Source organism: Macrobrachium rosenbergii, chromosome 6, assembly GCF_040412425.1.
Source record: "Macrobrachium rosenbergii isolate ZJJX-2024 chromosome 6, ASM4041242v1, whole genome shotgun sequence".
NCBI classification, from domain to species: Eukaryota; Metazoa; Arthropoda; class Malacostraca; order Decapoda; family Palaemonidae; genus Macrobrachium; species Macrobrachium rosenbergii.
In genome coordinates this window covers 2,944,710-2,962,016 of record NC_089746.1, presented here as the reverse complement: position 1 = coordinate 2,962,016, position 17,307 = coordinate 2,944,710, and the positions used below count along the sequence as shown (strand labels likewise).

Sequence of the window (17,307 nt, the reverse complement as noted above, 5' to 3'; positions counted from 1 at the left end):
TATATATAAAAAATAAACAAGGTCATGACGCCAAATTCATACTTTAAACTCTGAGTCATGGAAGAATCCCTTTACAGCAGTAACACTTCGACAACATTAGCAATTCTATACACCGAAGCAGAAAGCTCGCCACCTTCAATATATTTGATGTTAAGTCCTTCTTTTCCAATACTTATTGCACCTAGTCCATCCATTCACTTGGGTCTTCTTCCTCGTTCTTAAAACATATGGGAACTACACAATCTTCGCCAACTTCTCTCTGCCATTTCTACCCATAAGAACAAACCGTCTAAAAATGCCATGATGCAATCTTTCAACCTACACTAAGCCTATTACCACATATGTTTATCCATGCATATCCTTCTTAGACTGCACATAATAGAAACCATTCGTCACAAGACGTTCAACATTTTTTTTTTTCATTCAACGTCCGCACCTGAGTAATGACGACGAGAATTGTCTTAGAATTCCGTTCATGCATTCCAACTTATATAGCTTCCATAGACACTGTCAATCTTTTAGGTACCTCTTGCCAGCTTTCTTGCTCTACGTATTCTGTAGCTCACCTCTTCTCTCAACCTACCTTCATCCGTTACTCATAAATACTTATAACAATCAACAGCTTCCATTCTTCCATCATCCATATTAACATTCACTGCTCAGTCTTCAGTTTCTATTCAGGTTCCTAATCTTATTCTCACTATAAACTGATTTTCAACTCTCTTCCCTTGCGAATACTGTCAAATCCTTTTATTAATCTCTGCAGTTTATTGTCAATGTTCCCCATCGGCTCTGCGTCATCTGCAAACAGAAACCATTTCACACTCCATTCACGACTCGCCTTCTTATCCAACCATTACTATCCTCTGTGGCTGGCTTCTCACAACACTCCATCCATAAAGACACTTTACACGCCCTTCTCTGGAACCCAAGTTTACACTAAACCACTCGCCCTCTCGTCAAATAATCTAATAAATGCCTGTGCCACTGAAAAAACTTCTAAATGCTCTCAGTTGCATATCTTGTACACCATTCATTCTCAACACCAACTACGTTGCCTATATACACAAACATATATACACTCATACATATACATATGTATATACGGCATACAGATATAGATATAGATATATATACATATATACAGAAATATACAGATATAGATAAATATACATATAGATACAGTATGTGTATCTATATATATGTATATATATCTATACATATATGTGTATATACTGTATCTATAGAAATATATAGATATAAATATATATATATATATATATATATATATATATATATATATATATATATATATATATATATATATAGCACAGGTAGGTAAAAATGTTCCAAAAACAAAGAAATTTATAAAAATTTGCATATTCACAACAAACTTCATAGTTTTAAAAAATGAATTAACAAATCTCTCAGGCCAGTGCCTCTCCATGAATACCCAAGCTGAACTCTACTTTTATATCAGAATTTACCTCCATTGTGAATCTAAATTGGGCCAGAAGCTGACTATGGATGGTCTAAATCTAAACAGTTGTCGGCTTATGAATGAATAATTTATAACTCCTGACGACTGAAAAAACACGGGAGTTCTCTGAAGTTCTGCCAGTGAATTGTGGAAGCCACTGCGCATTGGCATTTGAAGAAAATGAAGAAAAGACTAAGCCATAAAAATTTCACCAAAATGTGGAAAGGCAATGAAAGATCGGATGAATGTGGAAAAGCAATTTGACAAGTAGAATGAAAGAGAACATGGCTCTGAGCTGCTCAAACCGACATCCACCCTTCTGTTGGCAATTATCGTTCCCAGGGAGATCCAAGGAAGTTGGGACTAGCTTTAGTTTGACTTCGGAGGAAGATGGAAAGCCTCCCAATATGAACTACACTGGGCACTAATGGCAACCCTTGGGATGGGGAGCATTGTTTCACTTGGGATCCAATCTGGGACCAACTTACTTCACAAATTTAATTTTAGAAGAGGCATGTAAGCCTCTGAGTGAGCTGGACATAGGATGGTTGGAAACTTCTGGAGTTCTCCTTGGAGCCGGGGTATTCATGAAGAGGCACTGGTTTGAGGTCATTTTTCAAAACTATCAGTTTTGTACTAAAATTTGTAAATTTTCGATTCTTGTTTTGGAATATTTTTTTTATACTCTGCTATGTATTAGAACGTTATTCCTCTATGACATCAGATTAGCCCTGAAGAGGACCATGGATGGTCAAAACAGTTGTTAGCTTGGGAATAAATAAATATAGCAGTGTCATTGTTGCATATCCCTGCTTAAGACTAAAAAGCACTAGAGATATTTGATGTCTTGCCAGTGGATTGTGGAAACCCCCGATGCACTGACACTTGAATACACACACACACACACACATATACACACATATACATATACACACACATATGAATACACACACACACACACACACACACACACATATATATACATATATACATATATACATATATATATATATATATATATATATATATACATATATATATATATATATATATATACATATATACATATATATATATATACATATATATATATACATATATATATATACATATATATGTATATATATATAACATATATATATATGTATATATATATATATATGCATATATATGCATGCATATATATATATATATATATGACCCCCATGAAGGAAAAACTAAACAAATTAAAGAGTATACTGTGATTTCTATCACTGTCCCTAATGAATTTTGAAGCCACTCCTCCTCTGACACCTGTCAATGTTGGATCTGTAGTCTCAAACGGTTGCGCATGTTCGTCAGTAGTGTCTCTGTAGTATATATATATTTTGTGATTTCTAACACAATGTATCAGTCCTTGGTCAGTGGCTTGGAAATAAAGTCGAAACACCCCATCTCTTATTGAGCGAGCGAATCACGTGTTACAGTGATTATAATCATATTCAATATAACGCACACCTGAAAGTAGCCGCGGGCAGAGAGAGGGCGGGGCTACACAAGCGAAGGATTAACTAGAGGATTTAAGAAAGCCAGCACACGAAATTGGAACAAGAGCTTTAATTCCCTCCCCCATACGCATATAAATACAGCTGGACCACGAGTTCAGACATTCTACGGATACCTGACGATGAGGACTGATAGTCCTAAAAAGAAAAAAGCTTGCAACTTTTCCTTAATAAAATATCTCTGCTAGATACCATCCAGTGTAAGTGAGGTCCTGTTATTATTAATTATATATATATATATATATATATATATATATATATATATATATATATATATATATATATATATATATATATATATATATATATATATATATATATATATATATATATATATATTATATATACATATATATGTATATGTGTGTGTTTTGTGTGTGTGTGTATGAAGACATAACAGTGAAATCATTCTTGGAACACATTAATCATCGGTGAGATAATAACTCTATATCCTAGAAGCAAAGGCAGTTCCAAAGGCATCAGAAAGGGAGGCCCCTGAGAGCAACGAAATCAGTTTAAGGGACCTTAAAAATGTTCAAAAGAAGTTAGAGGGGAATGGAGAACACGAGGATTCAAAATTAATATATGCATAATCAAGATTATGATGACAAATAATGAAGCAAAGGAGGTGCAGTCTGGAACGTGGCTGAGACTCTGATTCCCCAGATGATCAGGGGTACAATGCTGTAATGGAGAAATGGAATTTTGGTTCCCAGTGTAAGGGTCCTCTACCAAACTAGACAGTCCTTCAAATTTGCAGCTTTATTCGTACACTGATCAATTAGCATGACAGATCTTCGAGCTAACATTAATAAGATAAGCCACAGACGGCATGATGCGTGTTACAAAATAAATAAAAAACCTCCCGCCTTGGAGTTTAAAAAACAATAATTCATTCTCAGATAGGGCATTAGATATTTGATACGGGATCAACTCATAAATAATATTCTATACTGTTGCACCCAGCATATACAAAATGGCGGATAGTGAAGAAATTATCAAGGTATTGTTCTGGTAGAGGGAAAGAGTTAAACGGAAAACATATTACCTAAGTGACATACTGGAGGGTGTGGCTAACATCCAGAGCATAGTAAGAAAAACGGCAGAGATTGCTGAACTACCGGTAACTAATTGTGCCCACTTTGAAAACAAGGAAAAATTAAGACGCATAGTTGAAATATGTTCTAAAGGCTGTAGAGGAATTGATACTTACGACAGAAATTGATATTCTGAAAACGTGTGACTACAAAATGCAGAGATTCATGGCTGAAGAGCCAGGGGAAGATGGTCAAAAGTCAGGAACCAGCAGCAATTTGTATTAAAATTACGGTCTTAAAAACCGAGTTGATTTGAGTAAGCAATGAGAAAGGGTTGGTGACGTGGTAGATACTGAAGTGGCAGATGCCCGCCTATGATGAGTCCCAGAACAGACTTTGAACTCAAGCAGATGGGAATTCAGACAAATGCACAACAGAAGAAAATAAAGAAACCTCATCACACGGTGGTGGCTAAACTGGCATGAAAACATGATGACTGATGACGATGATGAAGATGACTCAATTATTCCATTAACTATCGTCTCATTTCAAGTCAATCTTTCGAGTGGACAGTTGAACACTGCATTGCGGTGTTTTCCATTTATTGTAGACTACAATCTTATTTATCACAAACCTTTCAATTTTTAAAAGCATCCATAGGTTTACCGTTCTAGCTCTAATAGCTGGGTGGAAACAAGGTCCTTTAAACAGAATGTGAGTATATTAAAAGGACCTTGGGTGGAAACAAGGTCCTTTAAATATAGTGTGAGTATATTAAAAGGACCTTGGGTGGAAACAAGGTCCTTTAAATATAGTGTGAGTATATTAAAAGGACCTTGGGTGGAAACAAGGTCCTTTAAATATAGTGTGAGTATATTAAAAGGACCTTGGGTGGAAACAAGGTCCTTTAAATATAGTGAGAGTATATTAAAAGGACCTTGGGTGGAAACAAGGTTCTTTAAATAGAATGTGAGTATATTAACAGGACCTTGGGTGGCAACAAGGTCCTTTAAATAGAATGTGAGTATATTAAAAGGACCTTGGGTGGAAACAAGGTCCTTTAAATATAGTGTGAGAGTATATTTAAGGGAGCTTGGGTGGAAAGGTATAATCTAGGACACATATCCCGTATATTTTGGGCATGAAGTCAACTTCTGGGACCTTTCCTTTTTACAACTATAGTTGTAGTTTCTTGAGAGTGATTGTGGCATAAAATGATAACAGAGATTTGATTCACTTAAAAATCACGAATGCTTATCAACGTTTTGTGACTCCTGCGATATTTGCTGGTGTCTATCATGGGGCAAAGTTTAGTCAGATATGCTAGAAGGGCTTCCAAACCATATTTACTGTGCTATCCTCCAAAACAGAATAATGTCTGAAAATTGGTCACTGGGTTTTACGACACAAAAGAGAATGTCGAAATAGTTCTTTGCGAGTGAAATTCAATTCCCTCTCGATTAGATACATTCTGGACGCTGTTGTTTTATAATGTAAGATGCCAGGTTCCGCTTTCAAAAAAAAAAAAAAAAATCCCATCGCAAAGGCGTCTGCTGAACTACATCCTCTCCCCATCAGGTTTTTGAGAGCCTTGTCTTCTTAGCTATGAAAAATGCCCTGGTCGCTTACATACAAATTTCTCTACGTCACAGTCCTTTATCCCTTACCTACCACTGATACACTATAAGCAATGACTTGCTTCAACTCAGTTACGAAGACCCAGAAGTTATATTTTCCATTTTGAATCGTAATCTTGTAAGTATTTTCAGTGTAAGCAAATTTTGTGTTACGGTTCACATTATTTCAATTCATCCACAGCGACGAGAAAGAGAGGGAGATTCACTTTAAACTAAAGTATGACGTCATTCCTCGAGCTGAAGGCTATAATTAAATCCTTGAGACTTGGAACGAGTTCCCAAGAGCCTCTCATGACCATACAGACGTCCCATTATTATCTAGGGCACCCTCCCCTCCATCCCCATCCCCAATCCCAAGAGTCCTCCATTCTTCGAAGGGGTTACCAGGTCGTTTTCATCCGAGATAATTCCTTGGTAAAACTCAGCATGAGCCACAACTTCAGATGACATATCCATAAAAAGGCGTGAAAGCACACATAGGATGCCATCACTTCATTCACAAAAGAAATATTCAAACCCGATTTGGCAACCTCCTTTAGCCATTATCAGTTGACGATTTTGACAAACAACCCTCAACTATTTCCACAGGATTAAGAAATACCTTCGACCAAGCTAAAACGAGAATGTAAACAATATTCAATAAAAAAAATCCGTTATCTTTTGGCTCTTTCAATGTGCCGACGCCCTGGGACATAATTTGAACAGTATCGTTACTAAACGTCTAGCTGATAAAATAAAGCGAGAAAGTAGACAAAGTACACGTGCCGCCTCGGTATATAAGGTGTATAAGGAAAACAAACGGTCTAAGTAAAACAAAACAGTCATCAAAACATATGAAAGTGCGACTTGCTGAAGAAAAGGAAGGCTAGGAAATATAATGAATACTGGGAATATGACAAACAAAAGATAAGGAAGAAGAAATATAAGGGCTACAAGAGGATCTTTTCTAGATAGTGACCCCAGCAAAGTTCGGGGTCGTTATCTAGGACTAATATTACTTAAGGGTTATATCTTTATGATATTTACAGTCTTTTATGTTATTAGGGTAATCCCCAACGGGCTTGTACTAAACACGCCGCAAAGGTGTATACATACCGAGTTAAAACCCGTGGAGGTCACTATCTAGGAAAGATCCCTACAAGAAATATTGGCCAAGCAAAAATGAAATTCAAGGAATACCAGGGAAATCGATTACACAGTATATATAAAAGAGAAAGGTGAGAGCAGTAAGGAAAATGAGGCGGCAATATGATCAACGGGGAATATATGTCATAAAGGAGAAAATGGGGTGAAGAAATAAAAATAGAATAGGAATATATAAAGTAAAACGATAATACAGGTAGGGGAATAAAAGGTAAAAGAAAATGGACAGTGAAAGAACATGTGAAGAAATAATAGGAAAAAGTAAAAGGACAGGTGAGCGACCAAAAGGAAAAAAGTAAAAGGACTATAAGGAAAATTAAAATACAAAGGTGAAGGACTAAAAGGAAAAAATAACATGTGAAGAAATAATGGGAAAAAGTAAAAGGACAGGTGAGGGACTAAAAGGAAAAAATTAAAGGACTATAAGGAAAATTAAAATAAAAAGGTGATGGACTAAAAGGAAAAATAAAAGAACATGTGAAGAAATAGGAAAAAGTAAAAGGACAGGTGAGGGACTAAAAGAAAAAAGTAAAAGGACTATAAGGAAAATGAAAACATAAAGGTGAAGGACTAAAAGGAAAAATAAAAGAACATGAAGAAACAATAGGAAAAGTAAAAGGACAGGTGAGGGACTAAAAGAAAAAAAAAAAAAGGACTATAAGGAAAATGAAAATAGAAAGGTGAAGGACTAAAAGGAAAAAGTAAAAGGACAGGTGAAGGACTACAAGGAAAAAGAATATAGAAAGGTGAAGGACTACAAGGAAAAGCAAAAGGGCAAGTGAAGGTTTAAAAAGAAAAAGTTAAAAGGACGAGCGAAGGACTAAAAGGAAAAAGACATGTGACGGACTAAAACAGAAAAGTAAAAAGACAGCTGAAGGAATAAAACGAAAAGTGACAGGACAGGCAAAGGACTAAAAAGATAGTACAAAGACAGGTGAAGGACTAAAGAGAAAAAGGACAGGAGAAGGACTAAAAAGAGAAAAGAAAAAGGACAGGCAAAGGACTAAAAAGAAAAAGGACAGACGAAGAACTAAAAAGAAAACAGAAAAAGGACAGGCGAAGGATTCAAATAAAAAGGACAACGAAGGACTAAAAAGAAAAAAAGCACAGGACGAAAGACAAAAAAGAAAAAAATAAAAAGGACAGGAGAATTACTACAAAGAAATAGAAAAAGGACAGGTGAAGGACTAAAAAGAAAAAAGAAAAAGGACTGACGAAGGACTAAAAAAAAAAAATGACAGATGAAGGACTAAAAAGAAAAGACAAAAGACAGACGAAGGACTAAAAAGAAAAAAGAAAAAGGAGAGGACTAAAAAGAAAAAAAAAGGACAGACGAAGAACTAAAAAGAAAAAAGACAGACGGAGGACTAAAAAGAAAAAAGAAAAAGGACACTGAAGGACTAAAAAGAAAAAAAAAGGACAGATGTAGGACTAAAAAGAAAAAATAAGAAAAAGGACAGGCGAAGGACTCAAAAGAAAAAAGAAAAAGGACAGACGAAGGACTAAAAAGAAAAAAGAAAAAGGACAGAAGAAGGACTAAAAAGAAAAAATAAAAAGGACAGACGAAGGACTAAAAAGAAAATGAAAAAGGACAATGCAGGACTAAAAAGAAAAAGGACAGATGAACGATTGAAAAGAAAACAAGGACAGACGAAGACCTAAAAAGAAAAAAAAGGATGGGGAAGGACTAAAAAGAAAAAAGAAAAAGGACGGACGAATGACTAAAAGAAAAAAGGAAAAGGACAACGAAGGTCTAAAAAGGAAAAAAAAAAAAAGGACACCGAAGGACTAAAAATAAAAAAGGACAGACGAAGGACTAAAAAGAAAACAGAAAAAGGACAGACGAAGGACTAAAAAGAAAAAGAAAAAGGACAGACGAAGGACTAAAAAGAAAAAAATGGTCAGGCGAAGGACTAAAAGAAAAAAGAAAAAGGACAGACGAAGAACTAAAAAGAAAAAAGAAAAAGGACAGACAAAGGACTAAAAAGAAAACAGAAAAAGGACAGACAAATGACTAAAAAGAAAACAGAAAAAGGACAGACAAATGACTAAAAAGAAAACAGACAAGGGACAGACGAAGGACTGAAAAGAAAAAAGAAAAAGGACAGACAAAGGACTAAAAAGAAAACAGAAAAAGGACAGATGAAGGACTAAAAACAAAACAGAAAAAGGACAGACAAAGGACTAAAAAGAAAACAGAAAAAGGACAGACGAAGGACTAAAAAGAAAAAGAGAAAAAAGGACAGACAAAGGACTAAAAAGAAAAAGAAAAGGGACAGACGAAGGACTGAAAAGAAAAAGAAAAATGACAGGACAGACGAAGGACTAAAAGAAAAACAAAAAGGACAGACGAAGGACTAAAAAGAAAACAGAAAAAGGACAGACGAAGGACTAAAAAGAAAAAGAAAAAGGACAGACGAAGGACTAAAAAGAAAACAGAAAAAGGACAGACGAAGGACTAAAAAGAAAACAGAAAAAGGACAGACGAAGGACTAAAAAGAAAACAGAAAAAGGACAGACAAAGGACTAAAAAGAAAACAGAAAAGGGACAGACGAAGGACTGAAAAGAAAAAAGAAAAAGGGCAGTCGAAGACTAAAAAGAAAAAAGAAAAAGGACAGACAAAGGACTAAAAAGAAAACAGAAAAAGGACAGATGAAGGACTAAAAACAAAACAGAAAAAGGACAGACAAAGGACTAAAAAGAAAAAAGAAAAAGGACAGACGAAGGACTAAAAAGAAAAAAGAAAAAGGACAGACGAAGGACTAAAAAGAAAACAGAAAAAGGACAGACGAAGGACTAAAAAGAAAAAGAAAAAGGACAGACGAAGGACTAAAAAGAAAAAAGAAAAAGGACAGACGAAGGACTAAAAGAAAAAGAAAAAGGACAGACGAAGGACTAAAAGAAAAACAGAAAAGGACAGACGAAGGACTAAAAGAAAACAGAAAAAGGACAGACGAAGGACTAAAAGAAAAAAAAAAAAGGACAGACGAAGGACTAAAAAGAAAACAGAAAAAGGACAGACGAAGGACTAAAAAGAAAACAGAAAAAGGACAGACGAAGGACTAAAAAGAAAAAGAAAAAGGACAGACGAAGGACTAAAAAGAAAAAGAAAAAGGACAGACGAAGGACTAAAAAGAAAACAGAAAAAGGACAGACGAAGGACTAAAAAGAAAAAGAAAAGGACAGACGAAGGACTAAAAGAAAAAATGGTCAGAAAACTAAAAAGAAAAAAAAAAAAGGACAGACGAAGGACTAAAAGAAAACAGAAAAAGGACAGACGAAGGACTAAAAAGAAAACAGAAAAAGGACAGACGAAGGACTAAAAGAAAAAAAAAGGACAACGAAGGACTAAAAGAAAAAAAAATGGAAGGACTAAAAACTAAAAAAAAAAAGAAAACTAACAGAAAAAGAAGAGCTAAAAAGAAAAAAAGAAAGACGGGGACTAAAAGAAAAAGGACAACGAAGGACTAAAAAGAAAAAAAAAAAGGACAACGAAGGACTAAAAAGAAAAAGGACAACGAAGGACTAAAAATTAAAAAAAAGGACAGACGAAGGACTAAAAAGAAAAATAGGACAGACGAAGGACTATAAAGAATGAGAAAAAGGACAGGCGAAGGATAAAAAAAGAAAAAAAAAGACAGGTGAAGGAATGAAATGTAAAAGAAAAGGACAGGCGAATGGACTGAAACCAAGTAAAAAATGCGCCGAAGTTTCTTCAGCGCAATCGAGTTTTCTGTACAGCATATAATCAAGGCCACTGAAAATAAATATATCTTTCGGTGGTCTCGGTATAATGCTGTATGAGCCGCGGCCCATGGACCTTTAAACACGGCCCGGTAGTGGCCTGTCCTATATCCTTGCCAGAAGCACGATTATGGCTAGCTATATAACCTTAAATAAAATACAAACTACTGGGGAGGCTAGAGGGCTGCAATTTGGTATGCCTGATGATTGGAGGGTGCATGATCAACATAAACAATTTGCAGCCCTCCAGCCTCGGTAGTTTTTAAGATGTGAGGGCGGACAGAAAATGTGCGGACGGACAGACAAAGCCATCTCAACAGTTTTCTTTTACAGAAAAGTAAAAAGTAAAAGGATACGAGAAGGACTAAAAAGAAAATTAAAAGAACACGTGAAAGGATAAGAAGAAAAAAAGGAACAGGTGAAGGACTAAAACGGAAAAGAAAATTACAAGTGAAGGAATAAAAGCAAAAATGTAACAAAGGTGTATAATAACAGAAAGAGGAAATGAGAGGAAGAAATGAATCGGTGACAAATAAAAGGAGAGTAAGAAATTGGAAAAGAAAAGAAAAATCACGAGATTAAAGGAGACAAAAGAGGTATATGCGATATAATGTGTATGTATGAGTACAAGAAGAACTGGAGAACTGAATATAAAGGAAAAGAGAACTGGAGAAATAAAAGGAAATACAGAATTCTCAATACAAAGGCAAAAGACAATTGAAGGAATCAAACGAAAAGCTGGCACATATAGTACCTAGAGAAGGAAAGGCACAGGAATAAAACGAAAGAAGTGAAATGTAAAATATAGCGAAAAAAGAGGTGAGGAAATAAAAGAAAGAAGTGGATTTACCGGTAATAAATAAAGATTGATGGCAAAGAAATAAAAAAAAAAGGGCACCTCATACAGAAAAACGGAATTTCAAGAATAACAAATACAAGGTACAAGGAAAATTTAAAAAAATAAGAAAAGGGGATTAACTGGAATAAATGACAGAGAAAAATGGAGGAAGAAGGAATAAAAGAAAAATTGGATGCATAGGTTCATTTAAGAAAAAGAAAGGTGGATGGATAAAATGAGAATGGGAATAGACATCGAACAAAATACGATGGGTAATGAAATAAACCTAAGGGATAACTGCCACCAAGCAAACTAGAGGGCAAAGGAAGCAAATAAAAAATGCGTCAAAGTTTCTTCGGCGCAATCGAGTTTTCTGTACGTCGTCTATAGCAAAATTCACCGCTCTTTGCAGCTACGCCCCGCCCACTGCTTACGTCACAACCATCCCTTGACGCTGATTGGTTGGCAATGGTTTCGAAAAGTTGGTTCATCTGTGGTTATTTTCATCTTCATTAATTTTGCAATGGTTGTTTTACCGAACTAAAATACGTTCTGCTGATTATTAAGAGGAAACATTATATCCCCTGAAATAATATAAAATAATAATACACCTCCCCTAAAAATGGTAACAAAAATAGGAAAATATGAATGAAGTCAGGAGTGTTCCGCGATGCTGCAATGATGTTTTTCGTAAAGGAGGTTCACCTGAACACGGAGGAATGTCTTGCGTTCGGATCGGTGAACTTGAATTACAGGACAATGATAATTACCGTCTGATACTGTGGAGCGTATTCGCCATTCTAAACTTAAACACACAGACCTTTCTCAGAGGTATGCAGATTGGTATTCCATACTGATTTTAGGGAATTTTACTACATTTTAACAGTCATGCAATCGATTTCATTGCAATCGTTTACACATTCGGTGGGATGGCAAGCAGTGACTGCACTCTACTAAACCAGCATACGCTATGTTTAACTTAAAGTTACAGCATGATAGGTTATACGAGTCATATTGGATATAATTTGCTGAGAATTTCCTTATGGACATTTTCTCCTTTAGAAATAACAAGATCATAAAAAAATGACGTAGACCTATAATGACCTATGTCTTTTTGTCGGTTTACGCAGTTTATGGCGTTTGGATTATAGGCGTATCCCTATCTTATATTCAGCAATTTTATTGTCGTTCGTGTGTGTATATATATAAATAAACATATATATATATATATATATATATATACAACAAGCAGAAGTCCAAAGCAGACGACAGTCAACAAAACAGTTGCATATTTATTGATAGAAACGTTTCGTGTTACTTAAACACATCATCAGTCTGTAAAATTGAAAAATACATATTAATTCTCAAATTCAAAATAAAAGCTAAATTAAAAACAGCAGTAACATTCTTTAAAATTACAATATATATATAAAAAAAATATATAAAAGTAAAAAGAAAGCAGAGATTTTCTTTTTCTTAGTCTACCTAATCAAAAGAAGGGGAAAGACGAAGTGAGACCACAAGCTCAACATGCCCAGAGTACACTTAGGCCAAGTGCAAAGGAGAAGAAGACACGGAGTTTAGAAGAGGTGCATGACGTTTAATAAACAAAGACTCAAGGGTCGTTAAGTAAGCCGATTGTTTGGTAGTTCCCAGGGTGGGAAAATTTTTATCAATATTAACCTTGCATTTCACGGCATGATTTCTGATACTAGAAAATTCAGGGTTAGTAATTCGTGAGCCAGTTCTGTAGCTCAAACCCAAGTGGCTGTAATAACGGACCTGCAACATTCTCTTTGATGAGCCAATATAACTACCAAGGCATCTTGGGCATTCAAATTTGTAAATAATATTGGACTTCATAAAGGTCTGTAACTTGTCCTTACAATTAAAAAAGCCGCCAATCTTTAGTGGATTCATAGGTATTAAGTTTAGTTTTAGAAATCCAAACTCTTTTTTCAATGATTTGTTTGACTTTGGATCTAAGAAAGTCAGAGTGCGTATATGGCATCGAGGCGTACATGGTCAGTTTCGGAACATTATATCTGACAATAGAATCAGAAAAGTTACGTGCTAAAATCCTATTAACTATGTTATAAAAAAGTCTTTTAGGAAAGGAATTTTTGGTGAAATATTCCACTAACAATTCAATTTCGGAGTGGAAATTTACCCAGCTAGATGTATAACGAAGGGCTCTAAGAACTAGAGTCGTTATGGCATTAATTTTAAAAGAAAAATAACACGAACTATAAAAGTTACCTTCAAGGCCTGTATAAGTACTTTTTCTAAAAACTGATGTACTAAAATTATGGTCAAAGCGGGTGATTTTTACGTCTAAAAAAGCCAGTGTATTGTCAGTTTCCTGCTCAATAGTAAAGCTAATGTTGGGATGTCTAGAGTTCGCGTAATCTAGAAAAGACTGACATTGCCAAGAATGTTTAAATAGGGCAAAAGTATCATCCACATATCTCCTATAGCAAAGGGGTTTAAAGGATTCGGGACAGTTGTTTAAAAACTCTTCTTCTAAATGTGCCATAAAAATATTTCACCAAAAATTCCTTTCCAAAAAGACTTTTTTATAACATAGTTAATAGGATTTTAGCACGTAACTTTTCTGATTCTATTGTCAAATATAATGTTCCGAAACTGACCATGTACGCCTCGATGCCATATACGCACTCTGACTTTCTTAGATCCAAAGTCAAACAAATCATTGAAAAAGAGTTTGGATTTCTAAAACTAAACTTAATACCTATGAATCCACTAAAGATTGGCGGCTTTTAATTGTAAGGACAAGTTACAGACCTTTATGAAGTCCAATATTATTTACAAATTTGAATGCCCAAGATGCCTTGGTAGTTATATTGGCTCATCAAAGAGAATGTTGCAGGTCCGTTATTACAGCCACTTGGGTTTGAGCTACAGAACTGGCTCACGAATTACTAACCTGAATTTTCTAGTATCAGAAATCATGCCGTGAAATGCAAGGTTAATATTGATAAAAATTTTCCCACCCTGGGAACTACCAAACAATCGGCTTACTTAACGACCCTTGAGTCTTTGTTTATTAAACGTCATGCACCTCTTCTAAACTCCGTGTCTTCTTCTCCTTTGCACTTGGCCTAAGTGTACTCTGGGCATGCGTGAGCTTGTGGTCTCACTTCGTCTTTCCCCTTCTTTTGATTAGGTAGACTAAGAGAAAAAAAGAAAATCTCTGCTTTCTTTTTTACTTTTTTATATATTTTTTTATATATATATTGTAATTTTAAAGAATGTTACTGCTGTTTTTAATTTAGCTTTTATTTTGAATTTGAGAATTAATATGTATTTTTCAATTTTACAGACTGATGATGTGTTTAAGTAACACGAAACGTTTCTATCAATAAATATGCAACTGTTTTGTTGACTGTCGTCTGCTTTGAACTCCTGCTTGTTGTTGTATACTTCCGCCTGAATATGTATATATATGTGTGTGTATATATATATATATATATATATATATATATATATATATATATATATATATATATATATACACCACCATTAATCACAATCAGTGTTCAGAACTTGGAGGGTTCAACCTTCAGACTGAATTTCCTAACTATAACCTCCGTGAAAGTCGTTTGCGCCTTCTCCTCCGATAACACTCTGTGGGTAGCGTCAGAGTCACCGAGAGAACGAACACCTTCCTACCAGTTCGTAACTTTAGCAGAACCACTAACTTATCGGGAACCTGATGGCAATGTCTCCAGAACTGATTCTGAACCTTTATTCATCTTCTAAGAGAAGAGTGTTTATAGCTGTTCCTCTTATTCATTATGAATAATGACCTCAAACTTTCCTAGGTCCTTTAACCGAAGTTCTGTAAACGTTGAATCTCTTGGAATAATAGAAAAATCGAATACAAAAATACAGGTAAACTTTCTATCGTCTTTCTTTTTATGAAACGGCAGAATAAATATACCTCGTTGTGACGTTGTACAGTCATAACAAGGGCAAAAATTTATTTACTGAAAAAGTTCGAAGATTGTGGGCCCAAACAATATTAGCATCAACAATTCCCCAGCTGGCACTTCTTAAAGAAACTTCATACGCGTTCTCTTAAAAAAGCTGAAAAATATTTGTACTTGCAATCAAAATGCTAGTTTTTCAATAAACTTGGATTTACTTTAGTGTTTGCAAAAATATAACAACATACTTGAGTATTTTGTAGAACGTGTATGTTCTCTCCTCTCTCTCTCTCTCTCTCTCTCTCTCTCTCTCTCTCGAGAGAGAGAGAGAGAGAGAGAGAGAGAGAGAGAGAGAGAGAAAGTCTGTTTACAGTGCTATATAACCACGTTCATTCAAGTTTACGCCATACACTGTAATCTTAATATAGCTTACACAACGTCCTTAGTGTGGCCAAAAGATCCAAGGTTGCTAGAAACACAAGCTACCTGAAAAAAGGAGAGACATCAATTAGTTTCATAAGCAAACACTAAAATCGACAAAACTTTTTGATTTGAAAAAATGGACGCCTAAAGAAAAAAGGTAAATTTCAGTTCTTACTCTAAATTCAAACTTATTTATTTACCCTGAGAAAGTAATTTGATTACAAAAAATGGCACAGAATGGTGGTTAAACAATACAAGAGGCAGCAGTGAAAAAAAAAAAACAAGTAAAAGAAGACTGCAACTCAGGAACGCAAGCAAGAAATATCACGGAATGGAGTAAAAAGAAAAATCTACGGCTTGAAAGACAAAAGGCCATGAAACAGAAGCAAAAGCGCACACAATAAAAGTTACACTTTCTTGTAAAGGAGGCCCAAAAGCCACGCAATAAACATACAGATAATGTATGCAAAAGAAAGGCAGTAAAAGCAAGTATACAGGCAAAAAATGCCATAGAAAGGAGTAAAAAAAAAAAGGAAGAAAACACGTCAAAGTAAGCAAGGAAATGAAAGCAAAAAATCCACATAATGCGAGAAAAAATGTAACAGAATGGTAGTAAAAAAAAAAAAAAAAAGTAGGTAACAAGAGCCAAATAATGAAGGCAAAAAAAAAACCGACAAATAAAATGCCAAGGCATGAACTAGAAAAATCTAATGGAGTGAATGTCCAATATATAATAAAATAGCGTAAAAAAAACACACACACACACATGAGAGCAAATACTCCATGGAGAAAATACAACGGAATGGAGGTTAATAGAGCCAGATAATGTATTATAAAAAGCACAGTGTTTTAAAGAATGCCACGGGACGGGACAGAGCCACAAATTCAGAAAGAATGTACAGTAGGCCAAAAAAACGCCATGATACAGAGGGGAAAAGAACACAACACAGCAAGCTCTGATCTGAATTGCAGATATGCCTACTTGTTCCCTTGAGGAAGCAAGATTGGTGGATTTTCTGAAGCTTCCCAAGGGTAAACAAGGTAAAAGTTTTACTAAGCAAATCCCAGTTAAATGAAGTTTAATATATGAAAAGGAATAACAAGCACACTTCAAATTTGCCACCTGCATCCCTTCCGATATGTTACTATTACCTTGAAGAACACTAATTTCCACCTTAGAACATATTCCCAAACACTCGGCCATTAACCTTTGACTACTGGATTTTTTTCTGCACCACAAACAAAACGAATGAAGCTTGCACAGCAAATTCGGCTGTAGAAACATTCAACGAGCTTCAAATATGGGATTATTTTTAAAAATCGTTGCATTTCTTAGCTAACATGGCACCTTAAGTCGGCAACATTAATCTACCTTTACATGTCAACGAAAATATAGTAATCACGTGCCTGGCCAATTTAAACTCTCTTTCTAGTCAGGTAAAACTATTTAGTGTCACACGCAGACTTTCCCTCCTGTGTGAAGCCCTCATCAGATCAAAAAGAAGTCCAA

At 35.1% G+C, this 17,307-nt stretch overlaps 1 long non-coding RNA gene across 1 annotated transcript in view; it reads right to left on the bottom strand.

Moving 5' to 3' along the window:
- LOC136839118 (uncharacterized) overlaps window positions 1-17,307 on the bottom strand; it is a 184,863-nt gene that overhangs the window by 27,043 nt on the left and 140,513 nt on the right. The window contains exon 3 of the long non-coding RNA XR_010853211.1: window positions 15,808-15,860. This is a non-coding gene — a long non-coding RNA (uncharacterized lncRNA). The remainder of the gene's footprint in view (window positions 1-15,807; window positions 15,861-17,307) is intronic.